At 40.4% G+C, this 11,970-nt stretch overlaps 2 pseudogenes; both read right to left on the bottom strand.

Moving 5' to 3' along the window:
* Nucleotides 1–1,493: 1,493 nt before the first annotated feature.
* LOC129842018 (stonustoxin subunit alpha-like) lies at nucleotides 1,494–9,310 on the bottom strand (annotated as a pseudogene).
* LOC129842009 (protein NLRC3-like) lies at nucleotides 4,485–6,454 on the bottom strand (annotated as a pseudogene).
* Nucleotides 9,311–11,970: the final 2,660 nt, after the last annotated feature.

Genomic DNA, 11,970 nt, shown 5'->3' on the forward strand with positions numbered 1-11,970 from the left:
ACCATGCTTCACCGTAGGGATGGTGCCAGGTTTCCTCCAGATGTGACGCTTGGCATTCAGGCCAAAGAGTTCAATCTTGGTTTCATCAAATCAAATTTTATTTGTCACATGCACCGAATAGACCTTACCGTGAAATGCTTACTTACAAGCCCTTAACCAACAATGCAGTTTTAAGACGAGTCAAGAAAATATTTACAAAATAAACTAAAGTAAAAAATAAAATATTAGAAAAGTAACACAATAAAATAACAATACTGAGGCAATATACAGGGGGTACCACTATCGAGTCAATGTGCAGGGGTACAGGTTACTCGAGGTAATTTGTACATGTAGGTAGGGGTTATGTGACTATGCATAGATAATAAACAGTGAGTAGCAGCAGTGTAAAAACAATGGAGGGTGGGGTCAATGCAAATAGTCTGGTAGGCCATTTGATTAATTGTTCAAGCAGTCTTAAGGCTTGGGGGTAGAAGCTGTTAAGGAGCCTTTTGGACCTAGACTTGGCGCTCCGGTATTGCTTGCCGTGCGATAGCAAAGACAACAGTCTATGACTTGGGTGACTGGAGTCTTTGACAATCAGACCAGAAAATATTGTTTCTCATGGTCGCAGAGTCCTTTAGGTGCCTTTTGGCAAACTCCAAGTGGGCGGTCATGTGCCTTTTACTGAGTGGCTTCTGTCTGGCCTGAAGGGTGGAGTGCTGCAGAGATGGAGCTTTGTCAGAGTGACCATTGGTTTCTTGGTCATCTCCCTGACCAAGGCCCTTCTCCCACTATTGCTCAGTTTGGTTCCAATTTTTTTCATTTAACAATGATGAAGCCACTGTGTTCTTGGGGACCTTCAATGCTGCAGACATTTTTTGGTACCCTTCCCCAGATCTGTGCCTCGACACATCCTGTTTCGCAGCTCTAGAGACAATTCCTTTGACCTGGTGGCTTGGTTTGCTCTGACATGCACTGTCAACTCCGGCACCTTATATAGACAGGTGTGTGCCTTTCCAAATCATGTCCAATTTATTGAATTTACCACAGCTGGACTCCAATCAAGTTGTAGAAACATCTCAAGGATGATCAATGGAAAAAGGATGCACCTGAGCTAAATTTCAAGTCTCATAGCAAAGGGTCTGAATACTTATGTAAATAAGGTATTTCTGTGCTAAAATTTCAAAAAACATGTTTTCGCTTTGTCATTATCAGGTATTGTGTGTAGATTGATGAGGAAAATGTTTTATTTAATCAATTTTAGAATAAGATGGTAATGTAACAAAATGTGGAAAGTGATAGGGTCTGAATACTTTCCGAATGCACTGACAGCGATGTTTGCTCCTGCAGTTTGTGTGTGTCATGCTGCATGCACAAAAACTGTTGAATTTCAGCACCATGCCAACACTGGGTTGGGTTAGTGGGAGCTAAAGATTCTGCGATTCTAACACTGTCTACTGATTGTCAACACTTGAAATCAAGGGGATAATTCAAATAGAAGCAAGTGTCTTTTAATCCATTACAAAAAAATCTTAATATGCATTTTGACAAACAGGCAGAAAAGTTAGCTAGTGCTTTACACTGTGCATATGCTATGAGATAACACAAATATTTATTTACAAACAGACATGGCCAAATCATAGGCAAATTAAAACCCTTGTCACTGTCATATGAAAGAACTTTACACCACCAAATTACCATTTCATTCATTACGTTTCTATGACTGCAACAACTACCATTAGTTGTTCTTTATTTTAAACCCAAAGTTACAAGCTAACTGTCAATGATGGAAAAAATAATGCCCCTTCAACTTTTCCATCATTCAAATTCAGTCATGAAAATGTAATAGAAAAGGCTGTGAAACAAAATACCCTCCAACATAAGGAATTGTACCTTATCCAAGACTATGCAGGATTTTCAGCTGGCACTGGACTACTGGTAACCACAAGGGACACGGATGAGTCCATTACCCCAAAAGCTGGGTAGAGGGGCTCAGTGAATGTGGCCTGGAATGTGTACAGGTGGGTCATGGTGTCAGAGGAGACACTGTAGAAGGACAGAGTGCCATCTGGCCAGTCCAGATACACTCCCTACTCTCTGGGGATCGGGTCTGGTGGTTGGGTAAATATGATTCTCTTTATTATTGTGGCGGGCAAGGTAATGGTTATTTTCTTCGAAGAACATACACCAAGACCTGTCATTGGCTCCCAGCTTACAATCTGTTGCCTTTCCCCACCTCCTAATACATTTATATGCCACTCCTATGTCACAATTCCCAATCAAATCTGCCTCCCAGTAATGCCGTTTGGTCAGAGGCTCTCTACACAGCACCTGTGGCATTTCCTCAAATCTCTGTGGGTCATCAGGATTGTCTGTTCTTCATCCACCCATGTCAGCGTTCTGTTTTCTCCAATCAGTGAGATATATTTGTTTGCTGTGTTTGGGTCCAGCGTGACTTCAGTGGCATCTGGACAAGCAAGAGAAGTCAAAGGAGAGAGAATCTTATCATAACCAGCGGGTCAATAGCAGTTGTATTGAATTGCAATATCATTAGCAAAGACACTTACACTTCTTAAGCAGCTCCGGTTTAAACCACAACTCTTCATTTTGGTTCAAACTGTAGGAGAGGCAAAATAATGGTTAGTGACGGACACCGCCTGTGGTGTAAGGACACTTGCCTAGGTATTAGACTCATTCGAATCTACCTCAACTGGGTTAACCCTATTAGAGTAGTTGTTTACAGGTTTGCCTACGGGCTGGGAGACCCTGGTTTGAGTCCCGGATGTTGCCGTTTACTACAGTATGTAGAGCAGCAATGAAGCAACACAATATCAGGACCGGTCTGTTCTCAGACCAACAAGAGAAATGCAGTGATTCCTCAAACAGTCAGTTATGGCAGTGGTTACAAGACTGGTGCACAAAGTATATCATTACAAAAGTCGTAGATGCTTCATTATATTCAGTAGCTGTAGAAAGCTGCACAGCTGTTTACTTGTCATGAATGTTTATAATGACTGGTATATGCCCAGAACCATTCTGTTGATGATGAACAAGTCAGGCAGGGGTATATAGAAAAGCAACTTTTTACTTAATGACACTGTTTTGGAAGGAAATCTATTTCAAATCTACTGTAATTATAGGTAATATTTGATAGAAATCTGGAGAGAGTGGGACCCAAGACAAGTTTTGCACAGTTAGCATACTTGAGTTTATCCAGTCTACAGTGTGGATCTGCCAGTCTAGCAGAGAGCAGCTTCACTCCTGAGTCTCCTAGGTGATTGAATCTCAGGTCCACCTCTCTCAGATGGGAAGGGTTAGACCTCAGAGCAGAAGCCAGAGAAGCACAGCCTTCCTCTGTGACGCTGCAGAATGACAGACTGCAGCGAGAGGTCATGATTTTACAACCAGACTGCTGGAGGTTGAGTGCAGGGTCTTGAAAGCCTTCAGAGAAGGCCTTAGACTATACGGTTCCTTCGGAAAGTATTCAGACCCCTTGACTTTTCCCACATTTTGTTCAAAGTCAAAGACGTACAAGACGTTTCTGTGAATTTACATCTTGAGAGTCTACAAAGAAAGAGACATCAAGTGATTAAAAACAGGTCGTCTTACTCTATTATTGATTTATTTAAACAAAGAAAGCATCTGTGTGAAGTGAACATGAATACAAAGCATGTACACATTTAATGACATGCTTTCATTACTGTGCGTGCCCATTACTGTTTGATTTCTCAAAACATGCTCTCAGGGTGACAATTTGAAACTTTGTTGAACAGTTTGTTAGTCACTCTTTGGGTTGTTATCATGATATCTTATCTGGACCTCTCCAAAATAACTGACCTTAGTGTTTCCAGTTTACAGTCTGGAGGTTTCAATCCAGCAAAGAATAACAGCTCTTTGTCATGAAACGCAATATTACTCAGGTCCAGGTCTCTCAGGGGTGAGTCTGCAAACTGGAGAATGGAGGCCAGCAATTCAAAGCACTGACTTGTGAGTACAATGCCAGACAATCTGCAAGAATAGAGAAAATACAACTCATATAACCTGCGATGTTATGTTACGTCAGGGTCTCTTAACCACTGTATTGTGAATTATTTGGATTTTCCAGGTAAGCCATTGAGAAATGAAATCCCAGTGCTTCTAACTAAAAAGGTATAAAAAAAAGGACCTCAGCATTGCAAAAATGTCAATTTATGATAATACAAATCTGAACAAGTTGCACATCATAAAAATTGGATAAATACTTATTTATAATGATGTGGTATGTGTGAATTCTGCATTAATACTTGCATTGCCTTTCTGCAGTTTCTCACAACTGGAAGCAGTCTCATATGACCTGTGATACCCGTGTTGTAATTATTTATGTCCAACTCATCCAGCACCTCTGACATTTGAAGCATATAAGTCAGTGCTGAGCAATGTGGCGCCGACAGTTCTGTTTCGGATCTATTTTCTGACTTAAGGTACTTTAGAATGTATTCTTGTACTGAATTGTCTTTCATCTTTCATTGTCTTTCATCTCAGTCAGTCATCTCAGAGAAGTTTGATGAATCTTTCGGGTGAGTAATCCCCTAATAAAACATCCTGATCCCTAAAATATTTCCTAATTTTCTCAACAGACTCACAGCTATTCTCACTTTGTGGCAGGAGGCCTTGTAAGAGTTTCTGAGTAGCCTCCAGTGAGATGCCAACAAGGAATCGGAGAAACAGGTCCAGGTGTTCATTCTTACTCTGCAAGGCTTTAACAACTATCATCTGCAGAAGCCCGTGCAAGGAAAGCTCATCCAAGGGGCATTCTTTTGGCTCATTTTTCAGGAAAGGCTCCAGCTCCTTGACGTTCTTTGTCACACAGCAGTGGAACACGTACAGAGCAGCAAAGAACTCCTGGATACTCAGATGCACAAAGCAATAGACCTTCTTTTTGTACAACACAGACTCTTCTTTAAAGATTTCTGTGCACAACCCACAGTACAATGCAGCTTCACTGACATCAATGCCATACTCATTCAGGTCCTTCTCGTAGAACATGAGATTGCCTTTGTTCAGGTGCTCAAATGCTAGCCTCACCAGTTTTAGAATGAAGTCTTTACTTGATTCCAAGATCTTCTTTGCAGCTGCCTCATTTTGCCCCTGATACTTTTCATTTGCCAGGTTTGTCTGAATGAGTAGAAAGTGAGTGTACATCTCAGCCAGAGTTGTTGGGATATCTCCAATCTCATTTGTCATCATCATTTGTACAAGGACTTGGGCAGAAATCCAACAGAAGACTGGTATGTGGCACATGACGTAGCAACTCCTTGATGTTGTAAGGTGTGAGATTATTGTGCTGGCAAGGTTCTCATTACTTATTCTTTTCCCAAAATATTCCTCTTTCTGTGGGTCATTGAAACCCCGTACTTCGGTCACCTGGTTGATGCACTTACGGGGAATCTGATTGGCTGTAGCTGGTCGTGATGTTATCCAGAGGAGAGCTTTGGGAAAAAGATTCCCGTTGATAATGTTTGTAAGCAACAAATCCACTGATGAGGTCTTTGTAACGTCAGTCAACCTCTTGTTTTTATGAAAATCCAATTCAAGTTAGCTTTCATCCAGACCATCACAGATGAACAGAACTTTACAAGCAGCAAATGTCTTTGTGTCTTCTATCTCTGCAAGTTCAGGGTGGAAGTCATTCAGAAGTTCAGAAAGACTGTACTGGTCATCTTTGATCAAATTCATCTCACGGAAAGGAAGAACAAAGACGAACTCCACATCCTGATTGGCTTTTCCTTCTGCCCAGTCTAGGATGAACTTATGCACAGAGACCGTTTTTCCGATTCCAGCGATGCCTTTGGTCATTACAGTTCTAATGGGTCGGTCTTTTCCAGGTAAGGGTTTGAAGATGTCATTGCAGTTGATTGGAGTGTCTGTTGCTTTTTTACTCCTGGATCTTTTCTCAATCTGCCACACTTCATGTTCATCATTCACCCCTTGACTTTCTCCCCCTGTGATATAGAGCTTGGTGTAGATCCGTTCGAGAGGAGTTTCATACTGTGTTTCCCTCGAAAACAAATTGAAACTTCTCCTTCCGACTGGCTTTATGCTCCTCTTTAACTCTCTGCATCACATCATCCACTGCAAGGAAAAGGAATATAAAAGCCAAAAATAAATAAAGATAAATCTTTCGGGGTGACATTTCCGTAGTGCAAAAGCATTGTGCAAAGTGCAGAAAATAATGTTAACCTTGTTTTAATATTGCCTTGTGATTTACTTGGAAAGGTTTCTTCTTTAAATTGTATTGGAGGATTGCAGCCAACTGAAAGGTGCATACACCGCCACCTACTGTACTGGAGTGTGAGACCGGTCACAGCCTCCCAATACATCGATATTCTCTTATCTAACCCTGTGTTTCTAACCAAATCAAATAAAGCCCTACAAACCTTTACTTCCATCCCCCCACCCAAATCCCATCCCCGTTTCTCTTGCACAGATTTCCTTGTTCTATAAAACTGTCTCCCCTTTACCACTTGCATCCCATTGCCTCTGACAGCAATCCAAGTGTTTGATATGAATGTTTTACTCTTCTCTCCCTAATTGCACCTGTAGGCCTATATCCACAAAATAATTTTTCACTGCTTTCTTTGCTATTTTATCTACTATATCATTCCCATTGACTCCTGTATGAGCAGGAATCCAACAAAACTGAACCTCTATCGCATTTCTTGTTAACCCTAACAACATCGTCATTATTTCTATCCATAAATCCTCACGTTCTAATTTCCCAGATCTTAAACTGCACAAAACTTATGTAGAACCTGAACATATTACTATTCTTCTTGGTTGCCCCTCCTCTAGCCACTGCAATCCAACAATTATAGCAACCATTTCTGTTGCATATAGAGATAAATCATTTGTTGCATGGATTAACATTGAACTCAGGAATACACCCGCTCCAGTCTTCCCATTCGTGGACTCCTTGGAACCATCTGTGTACACTGCCAAGCAAGAATAAAACTGGTTACCAATATATTGATCCACTGTTGTTCCTATATTTTCTTCAAACCACTGTTTATTTTCTTTGATCAGGCTAAGATTAACATATGGCTTTGTATAAAACCATGGTGGCACATTTCCTATTGCCACAGATGGCCCTATATCAAGGTCCCAGAGTCCATATTCATCTACCCTTTTCCCAATCACTGGGCCAAATACGCTCTTTTGATATTGTTTATATACCCAGCAGTCTTCCAATACTGCTAGTGTAGGATAATCTGCCTTGAACATTTCTTTAACAATGTGCATTAGAAAGAGGCGATTATTTAACTAGAGCTTAGTAAACTGAGCAATGCATAAAGTTGCCTCTTTACAAAGGCACATTTAAAAAAAAAAAATTCAAATGAAATCACACTGCCAGATTACAATAAGATTAATGAGTTCTGCGATCTGCACAATGTTTTGCACTATGAAAATGTTGCCCTCAATCTCGTACCTTACAATCATCACAATCATCAAACTGAATACTTATGAGACTTATTACTCATTAGCTACTCTACAAGGTAAAATGTTCATTGAAATGTCTTTCTTGTTTCAGTAGTTTTCATCTAAAAAAGAAAACAAAAGAAGAGTCAATTAAGTTTCATTTTTTGTTGATTTAAATGCATTCTGAGTGGATGTGGGAGAAACACCATAAAGCGTCCAAGTTTGTGTGGCAGTGCGCTTCAGAAAGGATGTGTTTTAGGCCTCCGGACACTGATGGCTGGCATTATGGATGCCCCCAACTCACTGTAGAGAGAGTGAGAGGGAGGAAGGGAGAGCGTTCTAACCACAATTGCACACACGCAAATACATGACAAGGGTAGCACTTTATGATAACACTTGGTAATAAAACATTTGATGGATTAGTAAATAGTTTATTCATCATTTATTAAGCTATTCCTACATTTAAACATGTTAGTAAGCTATTCATAAACTGTATTTTTTTCAATTCATAAATACTGTTATAAATGATGTATTCATGAATAATAAAATCATTTATATGGTTTCTAGCAGCACCTCCACCAAGGGCTAAAAATGACCTAAAACATGCTACATTTATTAACAGTAAAACAATACGGACACAACACAGAATGTTAAAGAAAATGTGTTGTTTTCTTTGCCACATCTGGATGATGTAAATAAAATGTTTATATTTCCTTTAACATTCGGGCTCTATTTTAACAAACCTTATGCAATGGTAATTTTATACGCTATAGGTTTATGGTCGCAGTAGCTGGCGGTGGCGCGAAAGGGCTGGGTTTTGATGAATAAACAAGTTGTAGGTGTGCCAGAACGTGCTCCATGGCTAAATATGTGGTTGCATTAAGTTGTGTATTTACGGTCTTATGTATTGCGTTGTCATCAACTCCAATTCGAATGTTAGTCCGTTATAGCCTAGTTTGTTAAATAGCCTACAGAAATAAAATGTAGGCCTATCCCATATTTGATAAATATGTTGAACATGTCTGGAGTCCACATTGTTCTAAGTAATTGCATGGCTTCATTTTGGAAATATATTGTTAAACATAGCATTTGCACTAGAGGAGGCTGGTGGGAGGAGCTATAGGAGGAAGGGCTCATTTTATTGTCTGGAATGGAATTAATGGAACAATGTGTTTGATACCGTTCCATCCATTCCGTTACATTGAGCCCATCCTCCAATAGCTCCTCCCACCAGCCTCCTCTGATTCACACTGACATAGGCCTACTGTAAAAAGCTTTTTTTTGTCTGAGCCATGAAAATGCCAAATGTTATCAATGAGCAAGATTACATTCAATATTGATAAGACCTAAAAAAGACAGATAATAGTTATAATCAAATTCTAATAAAATGAGACAATTTTAAAACAAGTTATGTCTAAATAAAGTTACAGGCACCATAATTGCTCCCCGTGGGCATATAATATTAGGCCTAAGACGACATAAACTGGTCCCTGAAGCTGCTGATGCACTGTCTGCACACTCTGTGTCCACAGTTAAACGAGACTGGGTCTCTCAGCCCATGCTCACACACTGGACAGACTTGACCAGCCCTCAATTCACTGCAGAGAATAATAGAGAGGGTGAGAGAGAGAGAATTATATGCGTGTTTGTGTGCCACTTTTTTATTTTGGTTAGTCATAGGTAATATAGTGTATTGTGAGATTTAAATATTTTGTATAAATGCAGTTATTCTCTTCTCCAGTGGGTGTATCATCAGAGTACAACAACTCACCTCCTTTTCATCTCCCTCTCTCGCTCCAGCACCTGATCATTGCTGCAACTCTTTTGATCTTGCTCCAGGTCATCCAAGAGGTCAGGAAGGGAGTGTGCCATGGTGACAAGCTGAAACAAACACAGTAATATCATAGCCATCAGTTTGATTTAGTTGAAAACAAACACAGTAATGTCAAGGCCATCAATTTGATTTAGTCGATGCCTTAACATTGCATTTTTTGTTTTGACATCCAGTACATTTCACTTCAGGGCATCTGAACAATCCCCTTTTATCTGTGCAAAAACTGACCTTTGACCATTTGTCAGGTTGCCTCCTCTTGAGAGTTACAGCACATAGGATGCAGAGCTGTATTATCTTTGAATATCTTACGGAATACTGTAGGTCAGGTTAAATATTACTTAAACGTTTCACCCGAGACCGGTATTTGCTCAGGGTGTACCCCATAACCTATGTACATGCTAAGAACGTCACAAGCTATACCAGGCAGATATGACATATTTTGGGTTGTGTCATGTGGGTTGCTTGTTGTTATGCAACATTTACTTACTTCTGTTCTAGTTTCACCTATTTTCGCCAATTTTTGGAGTCAAGAGGTTTTTATGCCTCACATCTCTTCCTGGCATAGAGTTCGTTAACTTGCACTGTTATTGTACCCCTTACGAAAAAAGATTGCAGTCAGAGTCTAAGTTAGCAGCGAATACTGCGTCCATAATAACACCGTTTTTTTTTTTTACTGCAGTCATTTTGCAGTGTAACTGCGGTAAGAGTGCAGTATAACTGCAGTTATTTTGCAATTACTGCGTCCAAATTATCACAGTCGACTGCAGTTTCTGCACTTTTACTGCAATCTTTGTTGTAAGGGACCGGTCAGTAGGTTGGTCAAATGACTCTGTCAAATGACAGATAACAGCTTTACATTTTCTACTTAATATTTTCGGACCACTTCTACTTAACGTTACATAGTTGAAGTATTACTACATTGTTTCGACGTCAGTGATACGTGCTTCATAAAATAAGGCCAGTAACCTCTACAAAGGATAACTTTCCAGTCCAACCCGCCATTTTAGAATGTGCCCACAACTTATTTTCCAAAAACAAAAAGGTAGCCTAGTGAGTCTTTATATAGAAAAACATTTTCAGTTTTAAGTAAGAAAACAATAACTCACCAATAAGATAAGTTTGTTAAATCAATATTTGAAATGAAACAACGAAGACGGATAAACATTAATAAGACTGCTTGAATACAGTCTTGGGTAATTCGCGAACGACTCGGCTCTAAGAGCCGGCTCTTGTAGGTGAACATTGGGAGCCGGCTCGCATATCAGAAGAGCCGAATCTATTTATAAAAAATAAAGATATGAATAATCAAAACATTTAAATGAATAGAGTTAACTAATTCAAAGAATGAAAAAATAAATAAAATAATACAGGCCTAAATGCTCAAGCGCACACACGTTCGTTCTGACTGTCTGCTCAGACTAAAAGCCTCACCTGTTGTTCCTGTCAATCAGACACGCAGTGTCAACCAATGAAGCAAAGATGCGTGAGGGAGGGCCGAGCCAACTCACTCACAGTCAAACACTTAGCAGCAGAGGAGAGAGAGGAAGAACAGCTGTGAAAACAACAGCTGGAAAATGAGTCAGAAGCACAGTAGCATTTGGATGCATTTTAATCATGTAGACAACGTTAGATCACAGTGTAGAATTTTCCAAAACAAATCTCATATAAAGCCGGTTCTACTCACAACCTACACCGGCATATGCGAACTGTGCACCCAACTGTGAAGCTAGCTGTAGCGCAGCTTCAAGAAACTAGTGGGCATGCTAGTGATAGTGGTGGAGCCAGCACCTCCACACGTGGAGATGTATCCACTCAGTCAAGTAGGCCTACTCCGCGACCCACAGCAACGCAGTCTTCTATGGACCAGTTTATGCCAAAGTCTATGTCTGTAGCAAAACAAGGCCAAATTGAAATTATAGCAATAGTCTAAATTCAATGTACACAATTCCAAGCAGGAAAACACTTTCAAAATCACTAATTCCACAACTGTATGAGAGTACACAGGCTTCAGTGGGGGAAAGAGTCCAAAAAGCTACTGCAGTTTGCCTTGCCAGTGATTGCTGGACATCAAGGGTAACCACTTCTTACGTCGGTTACATGTCACTTCATTGAGGATTTTTCGATGTCTAGCTGTCTTTGAGTTCAGCGACAGACACACCTCAGAGAACTTGGCAGAGGAACTTTTGAGAGTGGCCAGAGAATTGCAAGTAGAGGGAAAAGTGGTCTGTTGTGTTAGCAACAATGCAGCTAACACAACCAAAGCCATGACATTTTTAAAAAGGCCCCGTCATCCATGTCTTAACCACACAATCAGCATGATTGTAAGAGATGCTCTAAAGGTGATGAAGCCCACTGTGGACAAAGTGAAAGCAGCTGTGGAATACTTCCACAGAAGCACAGTAGGTGCTGAAATACTAAAGTCTACACAACGCCAGATGGGGGTGCCTGAGCTGAGGCCTAAACAAGACTGCACTACAAGGTGGAATTCAACATTGTATATGCCAAGCTTCGATTCCGCTAGCAATCGACTCCTACGTTTCAGTATTTTTGCAATGGGGGAAACTATTTTCCATAGTCTGTTTCGAGAACACAAACTCTCGCATCTTTCACGGCAAAGAAAGAGCAAACTATCGAGGGAGAGAGAGAGAGATGGAAGGGGTTCAGCCAGGTATAGGTAGGCATGTAGGCAGCAGAGCAAGTGA

Source organism: Salvelinus fontinalis, chromosome 3 (assembly GCF_029448725.1).
Source record: "Salvelinus fontinalis isolate EN_2023a chromosome 3, ASM2944872v1, whole genome shotgun sequence".
Classification (NCBI taxonomy): Eukaryota; Metazoa; Chordata; class Actinopteri; order Salmoniformes; family Salmonidae; genus Salvelinus; species Salvelinus fontinalis.